The 19,780-nt window shown below is 42.7% G+C and overlaps 1 protein-coding gene across 2 annotated transcripts in view; it reads left to right on the top strand.

Annotated features, from left to right (window-relative positions):
• LOC106732182 (radial spoke head 14 homolog) overlaps positions 1-19,780 on the top strand; it is a 212,435-nt gene that overhangs the window by 185,880 nt on the left and 6,775 nt on the right. The window lies entirely within an intron of this gene.

The raw sequence follows: 19,780 nt of genomic DNA on the forward strand, positions 1-19,780 counted from the left end.
TGGTGAATGTGGACCCTTTCCCCCCCATTATGTCTCTCTGTAGCAAGATGCCATGAAATCCTTCTCTTGTATAACACTCGATATATACTATAGCTGGGTCCATGCTGTTGCTTACCCAAGTATTTGTTCATCTTGACATTGTCAATCACTCACCAAAGCTGAATTCTTGCTTATTTACTGGCATTTTGGGGAGGAATAGGACCAGTCAAAACTTTTGGAGTTTTACAGAATTCATATATGTTGAGTTTCAATGTAAACTTTTATAAAATAGAAATATGAGAGAAGTTGCAAATCCAGTAGGTTTTTGTCTAATTTATTTCACTGACGTTTTTGATTTGTGAATAACAATATCAACACATACACACTGTCTTTGTAGGGAAAAAAAACTATTCAAAGACCAGAGGTATCTCCTCAATTTCTCTTCCTTATATTTCAAAATTTAATTATAATCATTCAACTTTCTATCTAGGGGTATGTCTACACTACAAAGTTAATTCGAACTAACGGACGTTAGTTCGAATTAATTTTGATAGGCGCTACACTAGCGCTCCGCTAGTTCGAACTTAATTCTAACTAGCGGAGTGCTTAGTTCGAACTAGGTAAACCTCTTTCTACGAGGACTAAGCCTAGTTTGAACTTACCAGTTCGAATTAAGGGGTGTGTAGCCCCTTAATTCGAACTAGTGGGAGGCTAGCCCTCCCCAGCTTTCCCTGGTGGCCACTCTGGCCAACACCAGGGAAACTCTATTGCCCCCCTCCCGGCCCCGGACCCCTTAAAGGGGCATGGGCTGGCTACAGTGCCCGTGCCAGGTGCAAGCCTGCCAGCACCCAGCCAGCAGACCCTGCACCTGGCATGGCTCAAGCCAGCCACCCGATGCCCCCCAGACCTCCCCCTCTTCCCGGGACCAGGCTAGCGGCTCCCGGGAGCTTGCCCAGGACCGCAAGAGGCGGGCACCTCCCTGGTCCAGTGCAGACATCGTGGACCTCGTCCACGACCTCCACACTAGGCACAGGAAAGCGGCCGTCTAGGGCAGGAGAGCTGCCAGCCTGGCCACCCAGGAACAGGTGTGCATGAAAATCAAGGGGGTCCACTGAGACCCCCAACCCTGAGCCCTGAGCTTACAATGGCCGTCCTGGGTCAGACCAAAGGTCCATCTAGCCCAGTAGCCTGTCTGCCGACAGCGGCCAATCCTAGGGACTCTGGAGCGGATGGACCGACGACAGTGACCAAGCCATTTGTCTCGTGCTATCCCTCTCCAGCCTTCCACAAACTTTGGGCAGGGACACCACTCCTACCCCTTGGCTAATACCACTCCATGGACCCAACCTCCATGAATTGATCTCACTTCTCTTTAAACTCTTTTCTAGTTCTAGCCTTCACAGCCTCCTGCAGCAAGGAGTTCCACAGGTTGACTATTTGCTTTGTGAAGAAGAACTTTCTGTTACTAGTTTGAAGCCTGCTACCCATTCCTTTCCTTTGGTGTCCTCTAGTCCTTCTATTATGGGAACTAATGAAGAACTTTTCTGTATGCATCCTTTCCACCCCACTCATGCTTTTATAGACCTCTATCCTATCCCCCCTCAGTCTCCTGTTTTCTAAACTGAAAAGTCCCAGTCTCTTTAGCCTCTCTTCATATGGGACCTCTTCCAAACCTCTGATCATTTTAGTTGCCCTCCCCTCTCCCACCCTCTCTCTTCCCCTCTCCCACCTCCTTTTCCCAGTCTCCCCCAGTTTTGTTCAATAAAGAGAGATTCTATTTTTGAACACAATTGTCCTTTATTTTGTACCTCAGGAAGGGGGGCTAGGGAAGGGTAAGTGGAAGGAGGTGAGAGAGGAATGGGGTACGAGCCCCCGATGGGGAGGACTGGGCTGGCTCTGCGGGCTTCTGGGGGTGGAAGCTCTCCTGCAGCCCCCCAATTGCCCCGTCTCCGCAGATGGCAGCCTGCAGCAAGTGCAGCCGGTCTGATGGCCGAGTGCTGTGATATGCCCAGTGTGGGCACTCAGGGCACTCCAAGCCAGGACTGCTTTGCAAGTGGGGCACCTCTGAGAACTGTCTGTCTGGGGTGGGGGTCGGGTCCCTTTAAGCACAGCTCTCGGCTAGCCTGAGACAGCAGCTCCACACTCTAAGTCCTCATTTGATGCCCTGCTGGCACTGCTTCCGGCCATCCTTAACCCCAGTTCAGGGTCCATTTAATGTGGACATGCTAGTTTGAATTAGCAAAACGCTAATTCGAACTAGTTTTTAGTTCTGGATCCGTTAGTTCGAATTAGTTTAGTTCGAATTAACTAATTCGAACTAAGTTAGTTCGAATTAGCGCTGTAGTGTAGACATACCCTAAGATACAACCAGATTTGCTCCTATCCCACAGACAGAGACAAACACCTACAAGATCTATATAGAGAGAGGTAGCCGTGCTAGTCTGATCTTGCTAAAAGAAAAGAAGAAACTATATAGCACTTTAAAGACTAACAAGATGGTTTAATAGGTGATGAGTTTTCGTGAGAAAGTGGGACTGGCCCACGAAAGCTCATTACCTATTAAACCATCTTGTTAGACTTTAAAGTGCTACATAGTTTTTCCTTCTGTTTTAGCAAGTTCTATATATAGCATTCTTAAAACTGAAATACCCACCCGCTGAAGTGAAAAAACAGATTGACAGAGCCAAAAAAGTACCCAGACATGAACTATTTCAAGACAGGCCCAGAAGAGAAAACAACAAAATTCCACTTGTTATCACCTACAGTCCTCAACTTCCCCCCCTCCAACACATTATCAACAATCTACAATCTATCCTAGAAAATGAACCCTACCTCTCAGAGGCCTTGGGAGAAAGGCCAATTCTCGCTTACAGATAACCCCCTAGTCTCAAACAGATTCTTTCCAGTAACAACGCAACACACGTTCATCATAATCATCCAGGAATCCACCCCTTCAATCAGCCCCAGTGCCAACTCCTGCCTGCACATCTATACCGGCAATTTCATCACTGGACCCACTGACATCAGCCACCAAATCACAGGCTCATTTAATTGCATATCCACTAATGTTATTTATGCCATCAAATGCCCCTCTGCCATGTATATTGGCCAAACTGGATAGTCTCTACGGGAAAGAATTAATGGACACAAATCAGATATCCGAAAAGGCAACACACAAAAACCTGTTGGAGAATACTTTAATCTTCCTGGACACTCATTAATGGATCTCCAAGTTGCCATTTGTTTCAGACCAATTCCACAAGCCAAATACACACAGAAGAATTAGAATTTAACTTCATTCACAAGTTTAATTCTCATGCAAATGGTATGAATGGTGATATCAGATGGCTCGCACAATATCAACCAACCACACTATGAGGGTGCCAATGGTTCTTGGTGTCTATGTAGAATCTGGTGTTTGTCATCTTCCTTTCCAAGTGCAAATTTATGGTTCTTATCAGCCTCTTGTAACAATTTAGTCTTTAAGATGCTACTAGACTATTTGTTGTTTTTTAAGTCTTTCCTGTTAAAGATTAACTCCGCTATCCCTCTAAAGCTTATCTTCTCACTGTCTCTTTTTTCTTCCTCCTCTCCATTTTTTTCCCTTCTTCCCCCACCCCTTTCCCTTATTTATTCTTGGAACTGGATTTCCAAAAATCCAGTCATCTGAAGAAGTGGGTTGTGCCCACGAAAGCCCATGATACCATCTACATGTTTTGTTAGTGTTTAAGGTGCTAATAGACTATTTGTGGTTTTTTAAGTTGTTATATTTTAAAGTACACTAAGTGACCCAAAATCTGCAGCTGTTACTATCACATGCACAAAGAGAGCAACTCCTAAACTAAACCTAGCACCTACTGAGAAATAAATGCAGCCAACCAATAAAATGAATGTTTTACAGATTCATTTAAGACCAATAAGAAAATAAAATGTAACTCCCAATGGTTCATAAGGAACAAAGGAAATGCAGTAGTAAACTTAGTACTAATTAATGCTTTTTTTTCCAAATAAGCAATCAGAGAAAAAACATCAGATTTCACAAAGTCCAGTTCTACCTGCATTATTTTTAGGTGGTAAAGCCATTATCAAGAAACAATTATAGAATATAGCTATCATAGGAATAGTCACCAATAAGACATTTGACTCTACATTATTTCTGAACCAGTTCCTGATCAATTGGACCAGGAGATCAGTAATGAAGAAAGATAAAACTGAAATATTCAGCCATTCTCTTTATTGTGCTGTTGGTAAAAGTCATGGTTTAGCTCTTGTGCTGTAAGAGCAGGCTGATTTCAGACTCTAGAACATGTAAGATTTCTGTCTGGAGCTCACTCACCACTGTGCAATGAACAGCATGGCATCAGTATCTTTTGCTTTGTATTTCAGGGTTTAGATTTTGGAAGAAGAGATTTGTTTTGCCTCTAACAAAAATACCTTTGTTTGCTTTTAGTAGTAACTGCATAGTCGGGCTGCAAAACAGAGCTACCTCTTACAGATTTCTGACTAGACCTTTGGAACATGAACAGAGACTGTGTCCAGAGAATTCATTCTGTGCTTTACACTGAATCCAATGCATGTTGGCACAGGCCTTGGTAGCTTAACCAGTGCAATGCAGATACTCATCCAATATGGATTTGATCAAGAAAATTCAGTTAGATACTTCATTATAGAGTCTCAGGGCCTGATTCCTCTGCAATTGTGTAGTAATCATTACACATCCACAAACTAATTGCAAAGTGGGTGTCCATTATCACAAATGCACATGGAGAGATCTGATTTGGTAAAACTTTACACAAACATGAAGGTACTTAGCAACCTTTAAAGTGTTTTGAGATTTATGGTTGAAAACCACTATGTAAATGATAGGTATTGTTATTATGTTATTATTATTATTATTATTATTATTATTATTATTATTATTATTATTATTATTATTATTACTACATACATTATAAAATACTAGAGCAACAATCACTATGAGCTCAAACTTCTCAGCTTCAGAATGCTAGTTATTTTTTGTGATTTGACAATACCTAATTTTACATGGCAAGAAAGGAGTGAAACCCATTAAAAAGACTCATGTAAACCACAAAGGGAACTAACTATACAGGGAAACCAGTGAAACAGACAATATACAGTCTACTGCCAAGTGTACGCAGTACACAAACTGATTATAAAAGAAAAATATTTTGATCTTTTTGCTAATGTATGTGTAGGAGTTGCTTGTATCCATAGTACATTTTAAAGGTCCAGTGAGAGTTGTGAGTGGCTATACTTGAGGACACAAGGTAAACGATCTATCTATCTATCTATCTATCTATCTATCTATCTATCTATCTATCTATCTATCTATCCCCACACACCTCATCCATCTATCTATCTAATCAATGGACTTGCAAACACATGGACAGACACACACTCGCTTTCTCTCTCTCTCACTCTCTCTCTCTCTGTCTCAGTATATGTATATATATACACACATACATCAGATAACTCTACAACTGTTGATTCTATATTTATTAATTAATTTATTTATGTCTGTGAGTCCATTTGTTCAAGAAGTCCTCCTGAACCGTGAGAGCTAGGGCCACCAAATTTGGTATGCAGATTCCTTTTCTCCTAACATAAAGCAAGGTCAGGGTTTGGTTGTGCCAAGACAACTGGAAGTCCCAGGAAAAGGACTGTTTTTTATAACAAGCAAAGGGAGGGGTTGCTGTTCAAAGGGCCATGTTCTGAGAGTGGCCACTGAGGGGGGCGGACAGTGAGCCCACAGGGGAGAGCTATCCTGCAGTGTCCATTGGGGGCAGCCACACCACCAAGAGAGTGGCCAGCAGGGTTGGGGCTCTACCATCTTGCCTGCCAGCACACCTGGTAAGTAGCATCCCCTGCCCCAAACCCTTCCTTGCCTGCTCCCAGCCCTTGGTTGCAGCACTGATGGGGGGGAAGAACAGGCCTCAGGCAGGCTGGGGGTTTGGCTGGAGTGGGGGAGGAGACCAACCTGGAGGTAGCATGGGGGGAGAGAGAAAGAACAGGTCATGGGCAGCCTCTGTGGGGAGGATGCCTGGAGGGGAGGGAAAAAGAACAGCCACAGGTGAGCTGGAAGGGGGGGGGGAGAACCGATCCCGGGCAGCCTGTGGGATGGCCTGGGGAGGGGGAAAAGAACAGGCTGCAGGTGGTCTGGAGGGTGACTTGGGGAAGAAAACATGCCCTGATCCCCAGTGTCCTGCACATCTCCACCCCTCCCCCCAACCCCTCCACACCTCCAGTGCCCTGTCCTGAAGGACCTGGGCAACACTGAGTCAATCTGCAAGTATTTGCATATATACGGGTGCATAGGCGAGAATGCAGCTAAAAGCAAGTCTTTTTTTGTATTTGGAGCCCCCCTCATAATCTGAGGCCCTAAGCTGTAGTTTACTTAGCTTGTGCATCAGTCCAGTACTGTCCCTCCCCTCCTTGCCTGCGTCGCTACCCAGCAGGTGGTAGCTGCATAAAAAGCCTCTGGTGGCCGCATGTGCTATGGTGGCTATTTTTGAGAATTGTTGCTGCTCTAGATGCTTGGAGAATTTTTCTCTTCATACCGATTACATATTTTTCCTAGAGTTCAAATTTTTGTGTGTGCGGAGGTAGTTAATATAAATGTTGTAAAATCTTAACTGTAAAAATAGCCAGATTATACTTATATTAAAATGGTACAATTTACTGTCTTGTGGATTTAAAATACTCCCTTCCTTGCCAGGTGAATGCCACTGAAAAAACACTGAATTCCACTAACAGCCTCTGTTCCATGCACTCACCCCCCACCACCAGACATGGAATTATAAGGCTCAAGGACTGTATCTTACAGCAGTTTTGAAATTTTCTGATTTTATATTTTTTTCAAATGGAAAACTTTTTTTTCAGCCTTTGGACACAATCTTGCTCCTATTGAATTTAATAGGAGGAATCAGGTCTCTCCAGTATCATCAAATTGGGCCCTTGTAACATAGGATCATTAAGGCTGCAGCTCTTGCAGAGAGAAACAACAGCTTCTTTCCTTAAATGGCGATAGGGCAATGAAGACAAAGAGTTTAGAATATGCTTAGAAAATTTTATAAACTCTCTATACAGGCAGTCCCCGGGTTACGTACAAGATAGGGACTGTAGGTTTGTTCTTAAGTTGAATTTGTATGTAAGTCGGAACTGGTACATATTGTAGGGGAAACTCTAGCTGAACATTTCTCCAGGGCTCAGTTTTATTCTCCCACACCTCACTTCCCTCAGTCCTTTATTCTCAAGCTGAGGTGTCTGCTGAGAAAAGCAGCTCCGCATCTCCCTGGTCTGCTGGGGAGGGGCATAGCTTCGCATCTCCCTGGTCTGCTGGGAGGAAGCAGCTAGTGCGGGGTTGCCTCACCCCGTTTGTAAGTGGGGATCTGATGTAAGTTGGATCCATGTAACCCGGGGACTGCCTGTATTCCCATTTATCCAAAAATGATTTTATAACAGCAATATGTAGCACTTGCATAGCACTTTTCATTGGTAGGTCTCAAATTACTTTTCAAAGGAGGTCTTTTTATCCCTTCCAGAAATTGAGAAACTGAGGCATGGTGAAGTCTGAGAAACTGAAGCATAGTCTCCCAGCAGCACTGCGAATAGAACCTATGTCCCTTGAATTGTTGCATAGTGGTCTAACCAACAGACTGCAGGCCCAGATCCTTAAACGGATTTAAATATTGCTCACTCATACTGATTTCAAAAGGAGTTAGGTGCCTGCAGATGTGGGGCACAGTGCCTACTTGTGATAAACACAGTGCTTGACTGTTCCCACCCCCTAGATCTCAGCATAGCCTTTCATGTATGGATCCCTACTTCTTTATGGAAGGGGGTTTAAAGTCAGTCCATACCACAAAGAATATCTACATGAATAAGGAGGACTCCTGGGTTCTGATTCCAAATGGATCTTAGTTCAGGGGTTCTCAGAATGAGGGTTGGGACTTTTCAGGGAGCCATGAGTTGAGGGCAGGGGGTTGGAAGTTGTCAATCTCCATCCCAAACCCTGCTTTGCCTCCAGCATTGATCATGGTGTTAAACATTTAAAAAGTGTTTTCAATTTGTAAGGGGGGAGGGAGTGTCACACTCTGAGACTTGCTGTATGAAAAGGGTCACCAGAACAAAACTGAGAACCACAGGTCTAGTAGTTAAAGCAGGGGGCCTTGCATTCACTACTCCTGGGTGACTATTCCCAACTCTGCCCTAGATTACATTCTCCTCCTGAGCAAGCCAGGCCACTGTGCTATGCCTCAAATTCCCCTCAATTATAAAATGGAGTACAGTGCCCCACCCTTTCTCAACAGTGTCATCCACTGGGGCAGTTTTTGCATTCTGACATGTGCGCTAAGCATCTGTAGGCTAAAGGGCTATCTTTTCTGTGGATTTAATGTATGAGTTTTATTTCCTGCCTCAGTCAACTTGGGTTATACGAATACAAAAGCAAACAGCACAAGAACTGGGTCCTTGTGCTCTGCATACACATGATCTTTCTCCAAATCCTGCAAATTCTTGGTCTTACCTTGTATGCACAGCCGCTGCCCAACAGGGAACTCGCCTTGGCTCTAGGCACAGTTGTTGGGGGGGATTTCCCAGCAGGAAACTCCCCTAAAGAACGTTGTGGTTTTCCTCCTTCAGGTTGGGATTTTCCATTCTCTTGGGATTGATTCATATTATGTGTAAATTGACTGTGTCCAATCACCACTTTATGCAATGTGATCTTCCAGAAAAACTGGAGCTGAGTGACTGGAAATGAATCCCTAAGGGAAAGCTACCCACACTAAAGCTCCTTTATGCATACAGATCTCTAGACACTACTGCATGGAATGCAGATGGGGAGGTGGGTTATCTGTGCTTCAGAGCTCTTTATCTAGACTGCATGTGCATCGTCTAGGAAATAGGCATAAGCTGATTTTTTTTGTACATCTTACACAATTACAACAAAGTCCGTGGGCCTGATTCTTCATTGCCTTCACCTTGTATAATCACAACAGATATCAACCACATCAGAACAACAATGTTTTTTTCCTTCCTTGCACTCTTTCTGCCTCTCTACTGCCCTTCAAGAAAGAACAGGGCTGTAAGAACTAGATCTCTTGTCACAACAGAGAGACTCGAGCCATGTCTTCACTAGATGTAAAATCAATGCTGCCATGGTCGATCTTCTAGAGTTCAATTTAGTAAGTCTAGCTAAGACTTGCTAAATCGAATGCAGAGGGCGCTCCTGCTACCAGCCGATACTCAAGCTTGTATGAGGAGTAAGGGAAGCCGATGGGAGCATTTGTGGGGACAGTGGGAAAAGCAAAACAAAGTATGTCAACTCAATCCATGTATCTTGATTCAACATTCCCTATAAGTGTAGACCCGACCTCAATTAAAAGGCAGAAAGACATTTCTACAGTGTGCCACACCCACTTGTTGTGCTCTGGAGAGTGATAGTGATCCAAAGCCAACTTGTTTTGCTCAAACTGCTTGGTTTCATAAAGAATCAGGAAATTTCACCACCCTTTTTTCAGAAGTTTGCTGTCACCAACCACGCTCAGCCTGCTCCCAAAGTTGACTTTTTTACTTATGTAGAGTGGGTATTTTACTTTTATTTCATCCTTGATTAAAATGTGTAAAGGAAGGAGGGCTGGCTGAGTAGGTGGCATCTTCTCTCATCCCAGAGCTCTCAGAGCATCTACATTGTCTGCATTTCCTTTCTCTGTCTTGTGGGGAAATGACCTCAGGTGGTTGAGCAGTCTGACCCCTTCTTCTTAGTTACAGAGGTAGAGAATGCACCTTCTCATTGATCCTTAGTCTGAGATCCACCCACTATGCACTGGGGATATAGGAAGTCTCCACTGTTTAACTGTTTTGGTGTTTCATTGTGAAAAATGCACACAACCGTAGGCAGAAATCATGGGCACCAGTTTGACTGGGATAGATAACAGCTGTTCTGAGAAGCACTTAGAATACCTTCGAAAGGAGAGAGATTACCAGGACAGCCATAATTTATTGAGGAGTGTAATTGGGCAAATATACCTCATCACTTATGGGGTGAGGTAAGTGCATGATAGCCTAGACTAGTGTTTGAATCAGTAAGACTCCCTGTTGGCCAGCGTCAATAGTGGAGTTTGCTAGACCACCCTGCAAAAGGAAATCACCTGGGGAGGGAGGTGGAACCCACCTCCTTCCTGCTTCAGCAGGTCCCAACCCTGGGTCCTGGTGGTGGTGAATATAATCTCTGCCTGATCGCCAAAACAAGGCGATGTTGCAGGGACACTGACTGTTACCTTCGGGCATCTGCAGAAATCTGGACACCTGTCTGGAAATGGATGACAGGGGAGGAGTCATATGAAGATTCCCTGTTGTGTTTCCCCCCTCTGGGGCATCTGGCATTGGCCACTGTTGGCAGACAGGACACTGGGCTGGACAGACCTTTGGCCTGACCCAGTCTGGCCATTCTTATGTTCTTATGGTCTTGGTGTCTCCTGCGCCTGCATTCTGGGATTCCTGTTGCTCCTTGGCTGGAGCTGGTGAGGGGTGTCCTCCTTCTTGGCAATCAGCCATGACTGATCTGGGTTCCTCTTCTTTATACTGTAGCAGCAGTTGAAGCATGCCAAGCAGGGGCAAGGGGGCAGAACTTCCGCTGCCGAGATTGCCCTTCCTCTGTAGTGTGGGGCAAGTACATCCCCATCACCAGTAGTCATGTCTGATACTTTGTGATAGAAAAGTAAGTAGATATTTCAGACGTCCACAAAATAGCAAAGATAAAAGAGGGACAAGGCAGAACGGGGGGAAAAATGAAATCAGTATCTTAGCTGTCTGTATACAAATGCAAGATGTATGGGGAATAAGCAGGAAAACTTGAAGTGCTAGTAAATAAACACAGCTATGACATCGTTGGTATCACAGAGACCTGGTGGGATAATACACACGGTTGGAATATCAGGATAGAAGGGTGCTCAGGAAGGACAGGCAGGGAAAAAGAGTGGAGGCATTGCCTTATATATTAAAAATGAATACACGTGGACTAGAGATGTTAAGGATTAGTCGACTAAGCAAATGCTTATCAGATAATCAGTCAACTAGTCAACTGGTCGATTCTCCTACCCCTATTGCTGCATCTATCAGAGGCAGCAAAAGGGGGGAAGAATGGGTACTTCAAAGCAGCAGCACTACACAGCTGAGCCTGGGATCAGCTGTGCAGCATTGCCACTTTGAAACATCAAGCACCCGGGATCAGCTGTTTGGTGCAGCTGCACGTTGAGCCCAGGGTCAGTTGAGGGCTCCACAGCTGGTCCTGGGCTCATTTGTGGCATTTCTGCAGAACCTGGGATCAATTGGGGAGTCCCCAGCTGATCCGAGCTCCGCGTGGCATTTCAAATCAGCAGCGCAGCATGGAGCCCACTGCTGATTCTGAGTATCCCGCTGACCCCGGGCTCCATGCGCTGCCACTTTGAAATGCACAAGAGCTCCCACTAGGAACTGTGTACATTTCAAAGCTGGCACTCTACGTGGAGCCCAGGGTCAGTGGGACCTCCCGCTGGCCCCGGGCTGCACGTGGAGTTCCGCATTCCTCCTTTGAAATGTACAAGAGCCCCAGGGTACATTTCAAAGGAGGAATCCGGAAGTGCCTATCAACTAGTCGAGTAGTTGATGGAAATTCCATCGACTACTTGACTAGTCAGTTAACCACTAGTTAACATCCTTGGACTGAGGCTGAGATGAATGTAGGAGACAGACTTGTTAAGAGTCTCTGGGTTAGGTTAAAAGGAGTAAAAAACAAGGATGGTGTCATCTAAAGTGTTCTTGGCTTCTTCCCATAACAAGGGCTCTACTTCAGGCTACCTACCCAGGTAGAAGAGGTGGATGAAGCTTTTTTAAACACGTAACAAAATCATCCAAAGCACAGGGCTTGGTGGTGATGTGGGACTTCAACTATCCAGACATCTGTTAGGAAACTAACACAGCAGATCACAGATTGGTTGAGAAAACTACTGTGGGGAAGCTGTTCTAGATTGGATTTTAACAAATAGGGAGGAACTGGTTGAGAATTTGAAAGAGGAAGGCAGCTTGGGTGAAAGTGATCATGAAATGATAGATGATTCTAAGGAAGAGTAGAAGGGAGAACAGCAAAATAGAGACAATGGATTTCAGGAAAGGCAGATTTTAGTAAACTCAGAGAGCTGGTAGGCCAGGTCCCATGGGAAGCAAGACTAACAGGAAACACAACTGAAGACAGTTGGCAATTTTTCAAAGTGACATTATTAAGGGCCCAAGAGCAAACTGCCTAGGAAAGATAGGAAGCTGGCAGACCTGCTTCTTCTGAGGCTCTGCTGTGAGCTCTACAATATAAATAAGCTTATTTATGCTGCAGAGCTCGGAGCACGTGTAACTGTGTAACCTCTGAGATTTTCAGCAAATACATAGCTACCATTTTAACCAACGCTTTATATCCCTAGTGCAGAGATGTGGAGGGCTTTTTTGTTTTTTAAGTTTTAAGTTAGAAAATATATTAAAGCTTCAGAAATTCATAATGTGCTCTTATTTAAATGAAATTTACAAATTAAAAGCCTAATTACAACAATATTGTTTTAAAATAATTAACAGGTATGAAACACTATGCTCAGGTAACTCAAACTGCTCAACATATTTTTATGAAACATAAAAGCTGTATTTCTGCATTGAGACCAAATGAAAGACATTTCAGTCCAAAAGGGAGTGTTCTGATAAAATTATCTGAAAATGGAGACAGAGAGCTAAAATGCCAGATGTACATATAGGAATAGATTACAGATGAAAATGAATGTTATTTTTCATACTAGCTGTGCATACTTATCAGAGCGTGTATAAGCGAGAGGGTTTTGAGAGGTAGCGAGGTCTATCTAGTGCAGTGTTTCCCAATTGATGCTCCGTGGAACCCCAGGGTTCCGCAAAGCAAAAGTAAGGGTTACTCAAGAACACGGCATTGCCCTGCCCCCTCTTAAAGAGATAGAGTATTTTGCAGGTTTTTTTGCTCAAACAATTCTGGCGGGGCTTTTTTTTTTTTTTGCTTGTCAAATTTTACTCTGGAAACCCTAGGGGTTCCTTGAAATTATTTTAAGCTGAAAAGGGTTCCGTGGCCAAATAAAATCAGGAACCACTGATCTAGTGGATGCAGCAGTGGGCGGAGCCTCAAGAGATCTGGGAACATTTCCCTGCCCTTCTACTGACCTGCTGTGTGATGTTAAACATCTACCACTCTATGCTCTTCTTTCTCCTGCCCTCCTTTGTCCCTCTTGTCCATTTAGTCTGTAATGTTGTTGGAACTGAGACTGGCTCTTACGCATTTGTCCACTGCCTAGCAGAGTGGAACCGTGATCTCATTTGGCATGGTTGTGATAGAAAATATAATAAGTGTATCTAATTACAGAGCCTGTGTACCACAAATATGGATTATTCCTTTATGTTTTAACGTATCCCTTGGCTGCAATTAAATTATTTTTTTTGTCTTTTAAATATTGGGCTGTCCATCCTTAAATCAGAACCTAAAATAATTGCTTACAGAGTCAGTTTTATGACTTTTCATAAATATAATATGGAAAATTGTTTAAATGAGAATATCATATATATAATATCAAAGCTTGTTTAAAATAGGAACATAGGCAATAGAACAAATAATGAAAAAAACAATGCAACAAGACTCGGAGAGCTGTGGACAGTATGTGAGTCAGACAGTCAATGGAAAATGCAGAGCAGCAGTTTGATAAATGATTGGATCTGGTAGAGGTTTATTGTAGTAACAGTTAATGATTGTCTGGGCCCTTGATCTACCTGAGCAAATATTTCGGCAGGTAAAAGATCCAGTATTAACTGAAGAGACTTGAATCAATCCAAATTCTCTTATGAACATGTTCATTTTGTTATACTCACTAAATTATCTTTCCTTTCTGTAAATAACTTTAATAAATTATGCCAACTGTTTGTGGAAGCAATGATGTCATCAGTATCTTTTATGGCAAGATGTTTCATGAATCACTTTGCTCATCTCTTATATTTGTATGTCTCCCTTACTACTCAGAAAAGTACCAAGGGATTTGTAATCTGTCACATCTGAAACTTGATTCGGTCACATGTCTGGGGCACAGATCCTAAAGACTAGCTATTCTCTGAATACTTTAATTCACTGAATATCATTTGAACTCAGACCTTGAGAGCAAGCAATACGAATGTCAGCTCTAAGAGATTAGACATTTATATGGATGGTGAACAGAGTTATATTAGACAGGATAAAAATTGTTTAATAAATGCTCATGCTTCAGGACACAAGCCAAGCAGTCACTGACAGGGCTGGGAAGAAACAGATGTTCCATAATTTTTCACAGTAGATGTGGAGGGGTTTTTTGTGTTTGTCCATGAAACGTCTGGTGCTGACCACTGACACACATTGGTCTGATCTAGCGTGTAATTCCTATGTAAAAAAGTCATACATAATCTATTTTTAATGTGGAAACCCTAAAGTGTACTCTTTTTTGCCTGCTTGAGAAGTTTCAGACATAAGATAATTTTTGTTCTCTAACTATTCTTGGAGCTACTGACTTTCCTTCTATGCCAACTTTACTGTAAAACAAAGCTCACATTTGGTTCTTCATTTAAAAGAGAATTAGTTTGACATTTCAGGAATGTCTATAGATTGTTTCCCTTCAACAAGAAGATTCAACATAGTTAGCTAGATGCTGGACGTCATATAGTGCACTCTGGTGGGCCTTTTTCACTTTTGGAGGGGCTCATCCACTGATCCAAACACCCTGGAAGGAAATGTTAGTCTCGTTCAAGAATACTGCTATCCTTTATATACTTAGTGATATGTCTTTTAGGGGAGTGTGAAGATCCTGCTTTCTCAATCTTAAAACTACATTAGCTACTATGGGACTTGCAAACTGTTTTGTAAATCACCAGTGCTCCAGAATTCTTCCCATTGGGCTGATGAATGAAACATTTTGAAAACTACACAGTGGTATATCAGGTATTGTGATGGGAGGAGCACAGAGAGGCTCTCCTTTACCAGCTGGACTGCAGAAAGGAAATACCGGAGAAACACACCGAGCATACATTTACTCTACCAGGCTAGTCATACAACTACCTTAAAAATAGGTTGCTTCTAATCTAGAATGCTGATGATAGCATAAACACAGTGTTGTATATGTGGATAAGACTTACTGACTGTATTTATTATGGATGCACTTTCATGCTTCCATCACCTAATGGACTTCCATGTTGGATTTTCTCACCTGCTATATGTGCTGAATGAGGATGCTATGTTGACTGTTGCAGTGTACAAGTTGTATCATATCCCTTTATTCTGATTCACAGTTCTGTTTTCTCTTTTGAGTTTTCTGTCTTATGCTACAATGAGATAGATGCTTTATTGAGGACTACAAGTAAATAGCTAGAAATCTCAGTTCAATGCCTCGTGTTAACAAACATCCTGTAATATAGAAATCTGTGTTGAGATAAATCCAGTTTCTTTAACGATAGTGATCCACACCACTAAACTATATTTACTAACCAGAGCTTTTCATATGTTTGCTTCTCATTGAAAGGGACATTTTTAAGTGGCTTTGATTTTTTAAAATGACATTTGTAATCAGTAATGTAGTGCAATGGCTTAGGGAATTAAAAATATTGTTATTTGCAAGTATGTATTATGTCCCCAGAATTTCATAAAACATTTAAAATGTTGCATATATGTTGTATAGACCAACAAGGAGAACCTAATAAAATGGCAATCCACTGAGTCTATTACAAAAAAAAGAATCACAGAAAAGGGGAGACTGCCCAGAGAGCAGTGAGAGGGAGAAGATGCGTGTGGAAATAAGAAGAAAAAGTGACCCATGAGAAAAATGCAAGTCTCAGAAGAAAACAAATCAATAATGATGTTAACAATGCAGTTGCAATGATAGCATCTTGCATTTTGTAGCACTTCTTTCACATAACCTCAGATGTCACTGTGAAATGCCCAGGGAACAATTCAGACTAATGAGTGGTTTGTGTCAACCCTGCCGTCTAACTTGGGATTCTTTTTACTATGCTCTTCTGCTGTATTCTCCAGTCTGGAGTACATGCAAGTAACTCCCAGCTAAGTCTGCATGTGCCATAGCCAATCAGCCACACTTTGCCTCTTACAAACATTGGTTAAGCTCAGGGCTCGCTGAACCGCGGCGAGCCCTGCTCACCAGCCGTGCTGTCCAGCGATCTGCGCATGCGCAGATCATTCTGCGCATGCGCAGATCGCCCAAACCCGGCTCTTCTGGGTTGCAATCTACTCACCACGGGCGAGTAGATTATATTATTTGTCGAGCCCTGGTTATGCTACAGAGTGATTCCAACACACTCTGGCCTTGTCTACACAGCAGGGTAAACTTGAAATAAACTACACAACTTAAGCTACGCTAAATGCGTTGCTTAAATTGCCATAGCTTATTTCAAATTTGGGCACATCTACACAGCACTTATTTCGAAATAGAGCATTTTTCCTCTTACTTCCCTTACCCCTCGTACAATGAGTTTTACAGAAGTTGGAGTAAAATGCCCGCTATTTTGAATTAATTTTGAAATAACAAACTTACTGTCTATACATGCCATATGTTATTTTGGAATAACTGACATTATTCAAAAATCATGTTGCTGTGTAGACATACCCTCTCTGTCCTAGGTTTCTCCAAAAATGTATGCCTTGTGTTGCCCAGCCCTCTCCTGAACAGTACAAATTCATATACAATCTGAATTTCTTTAACAGAAATAAGACACACACACCTTGTTGTTTCAAATGGAGTTTCCCAAACACTTCAAATTAAACACACTGGATAAGACAAAACAATAAAACAAGTGTATTGACTAAAAAGAAAGATATTTTGAGTGAGTACAAGTAATGAGGCATAAAAGTCCAAAATGGTTACAAGAAAAACCAAGATAAAACACAACTGGTTCCTAACTTAACAAACTACATTAAATTCAAAGTAAAATGTTCTCACCACTTCTCCAGTTCAAAGTCTGCTTCCTTTGTCCTTTGTGATGCAGTGAATAAAAGAGCAGGGAGGAGGGGAAGCTCCCTTGGGGTTTTTGACCCCCCTTTTTATAGTGCTAGTCCCCTTCTTGGAAAACATTTCCAGCTGAGATTCAGGGGACGAAGTCTATAGAAGGATGTTCCCTGCTGCTTCTCCTCACCTGTTAGAACTTCTTTTGTTTCCCCTTCCTGCTTGATGACTCTGCTTTCTGATGAAATGCAAATTAAACAGAGCACATGTTCCTTTGTTTGAGACAGGCTCTTTTGCCAATCTCTGGTTGTAATGTGTTAAGAATACCATACACTTAATCTCATAACTTCACATACAATGTTGACACACATATCCTATCAGGGCAATAATGATCAGCAAGTTACGAGTTTTCAAATGATGCCTCACTAGCATATTTTTCCAAAGATTATTACTATAGCTGGTAGGGCATGGATACAGGGATACATTCTAGCACAAACAGGTAGACCGGACAAATCATAACTCTGCTACTGCAACCAATAAATCAGCTTTGAAATGCCAATATCTCAGTGGAAAATCAGTTTTTTGCTAACACCAGGCTGGCTTGACTGCAGGGAAGCCTTTGGGATGGTGAAGCAGTCCATCTTCCTGGATCATATCAACTATACAGGGTTTTTTTGTGCCTTCCCATCAGGGCAGCAGTCCTTTCAAGCTGCTCTGTCTTGAAGCAGAGACTGAACCCCTTGTCACAGAACACGTGTCCTCGCAGATGCATATGAGAAGTTAAAAGAGCCAAAGTGCCTGCACAAAACTACGAACAACTAGGTGACATGAAATATTTATTTTAAAAAAACTAAACAGAAATTATGGAACTTTCTGTGATTCCTTAATTTTGTGACTGCTTCTTGTTATATTCCAGCCAGCACCCTCTTTCAGTAGATAGTAAGGTCTTTTAGGAAGAGACCCTGTGCACTACTCTGTCAAGTGCCAAGCCCACCATTGGCGTTATATAAGATGCTCTGTACAACCCCAGCCAACTCACTATAACGGAAAGAGACAAGATGCCTGGGTGTGACACATTCAGAGCCTCAGTAGCAAACACCTCCACTATTGGTAAGCCATAAAGAGGAAAAAATGCAGCTGATTAAAGATGACTGAGTCAAAGAAGGTCAATAAACATTAAAGCTAAGTCTATACAGCCGTGTTATTTCAGAATAATGTTCAGTATTCTGAAATAATGTAGTGTGCATCTACACAGTAAGCCCATTATTTTGAAATACATTCAAAATAACGGGCTTCTTACCCCAACTGCTGTAAACCTCATTGTAGGGGGAACAAGGGAAGTCAGGGAAAGAGTGGTCTACTTCAAAATAACTGCTGGGTAGACAGCGAAATAAGCTATTTTGACTTAAACTACACAATAAGCATAGCTCAAGTTGTATAGCTTATTTCAAGTTTAGACCTGCTGTGTAGATGTGCCCTATCAGAAAGAAAATAAATAACCAATGAAAATGGGGCAAATAGTCAAATAGATCTATGTCACATGAAGAGACGAGAGGTGAATGATGCAAACACAGAGACATGGACCATTTTGATATGCAGCAAAAGACACATATGGCTGCAGGAAGAGAAATGGTAGTCATGATACTACTTGCCAGTGCTAGGCTAGCAGTCATGAAGGATGGTGCGAGAAAGAAGGATAATGGGATATCAGGAGGCAGAAAGATACATAGCAAATATTTGGCAGAAAGGAATTAAGAAGAGTTGATTGATTAATAAACATGGACTGAAAACGTGCACGAAGAAAGAGTTAAAAGAAAAGTAATAACAGACAAAAGGAAAATAAGAGCAAGTGATTGTTTATCTTGGCTTAAACCAGAGTGGCGTGTGCTGCAAGAAAAGCACATTTGCCCTAGGAAAGGTTAATGCGTAGACAATGACCCTTGCCCAATGCAGCTATGGATTAAAACTACACACAGCTCCTAAACTGAGGAGGAATGTAGATCTTTCAACTTCCATTTCTCGCTATTTTTATTTATTTTTATATTTTGTATTTAGCATGCCATCTTACCAGAAAAGAATGAAATTTAAGGTCAAGTTGTTCAAATATGGTTTCTGTTTGAAAATATCACAAAATAGCTATCATAGCAGCTCTACAGGAAGTAGAGCAGGGGTGGGCAATAATCTTTGATGGGGGGGAGGAACTCAAAGAATTTGGAAATGGTTGAGGGCCGCACTCTTCCATGATATTAATAGAGGACATGCGGGGTCTGGGATGGAAGTTGGGTGCAGAAGGAGAGTGAGATCTGGGATGGAGTTTGGATGAAAGAGTTGGTTGTGACCTGGGACACTGGACTGGGTGCAGGGGGTTGGATTATGACGTAGGTCAGGGAATTGGGGTTCAGGAGGGAGTGCAGGGTATTGAAGTGCAGGGGTTTGGGTTGTGAGCTAGGGCAGGAAGAGACTGTGATCTGGGGTAGGGGATTGGGTTGCCAGATCTGGGAGGGGATATAAGTGCAGGAGGGGGCAGAGGATTTGGGTACGTGGAGTAGGGGGACAGGAGTGGGAGGTAGAGGGTTGGGGGAGGGAGAAGCTGAGGTGCCAGAAAAAGGCCTGGACCAGGAGACTTACCAGCCAGCAGCCCAGCACTTGCCTGAATCAGCCTCCCTGCCTGCCCCATCGCCGCATAGGCTGCAGCCATGTGCTCTGTGAATAACTACAAGCTGCATAGGGGAGGGAGTGTGGTGCTCCTTGGTTGCCTGTTATTGAAACAGGCAGCT

This window comes from Pelodiscus sinensis, chromosome 15 (assembly GCF_049634645.1).
Source record: "Pelodiscus sinensis isolate JC-2024 chromosome 15, ASM4963464v1, whole genome shotgun sequence".
NCBI lineage: Eukaryota > Metazoa > Chordata > Testudines > Trionychidae > Pelodiscus > Pelodiscus sinensis.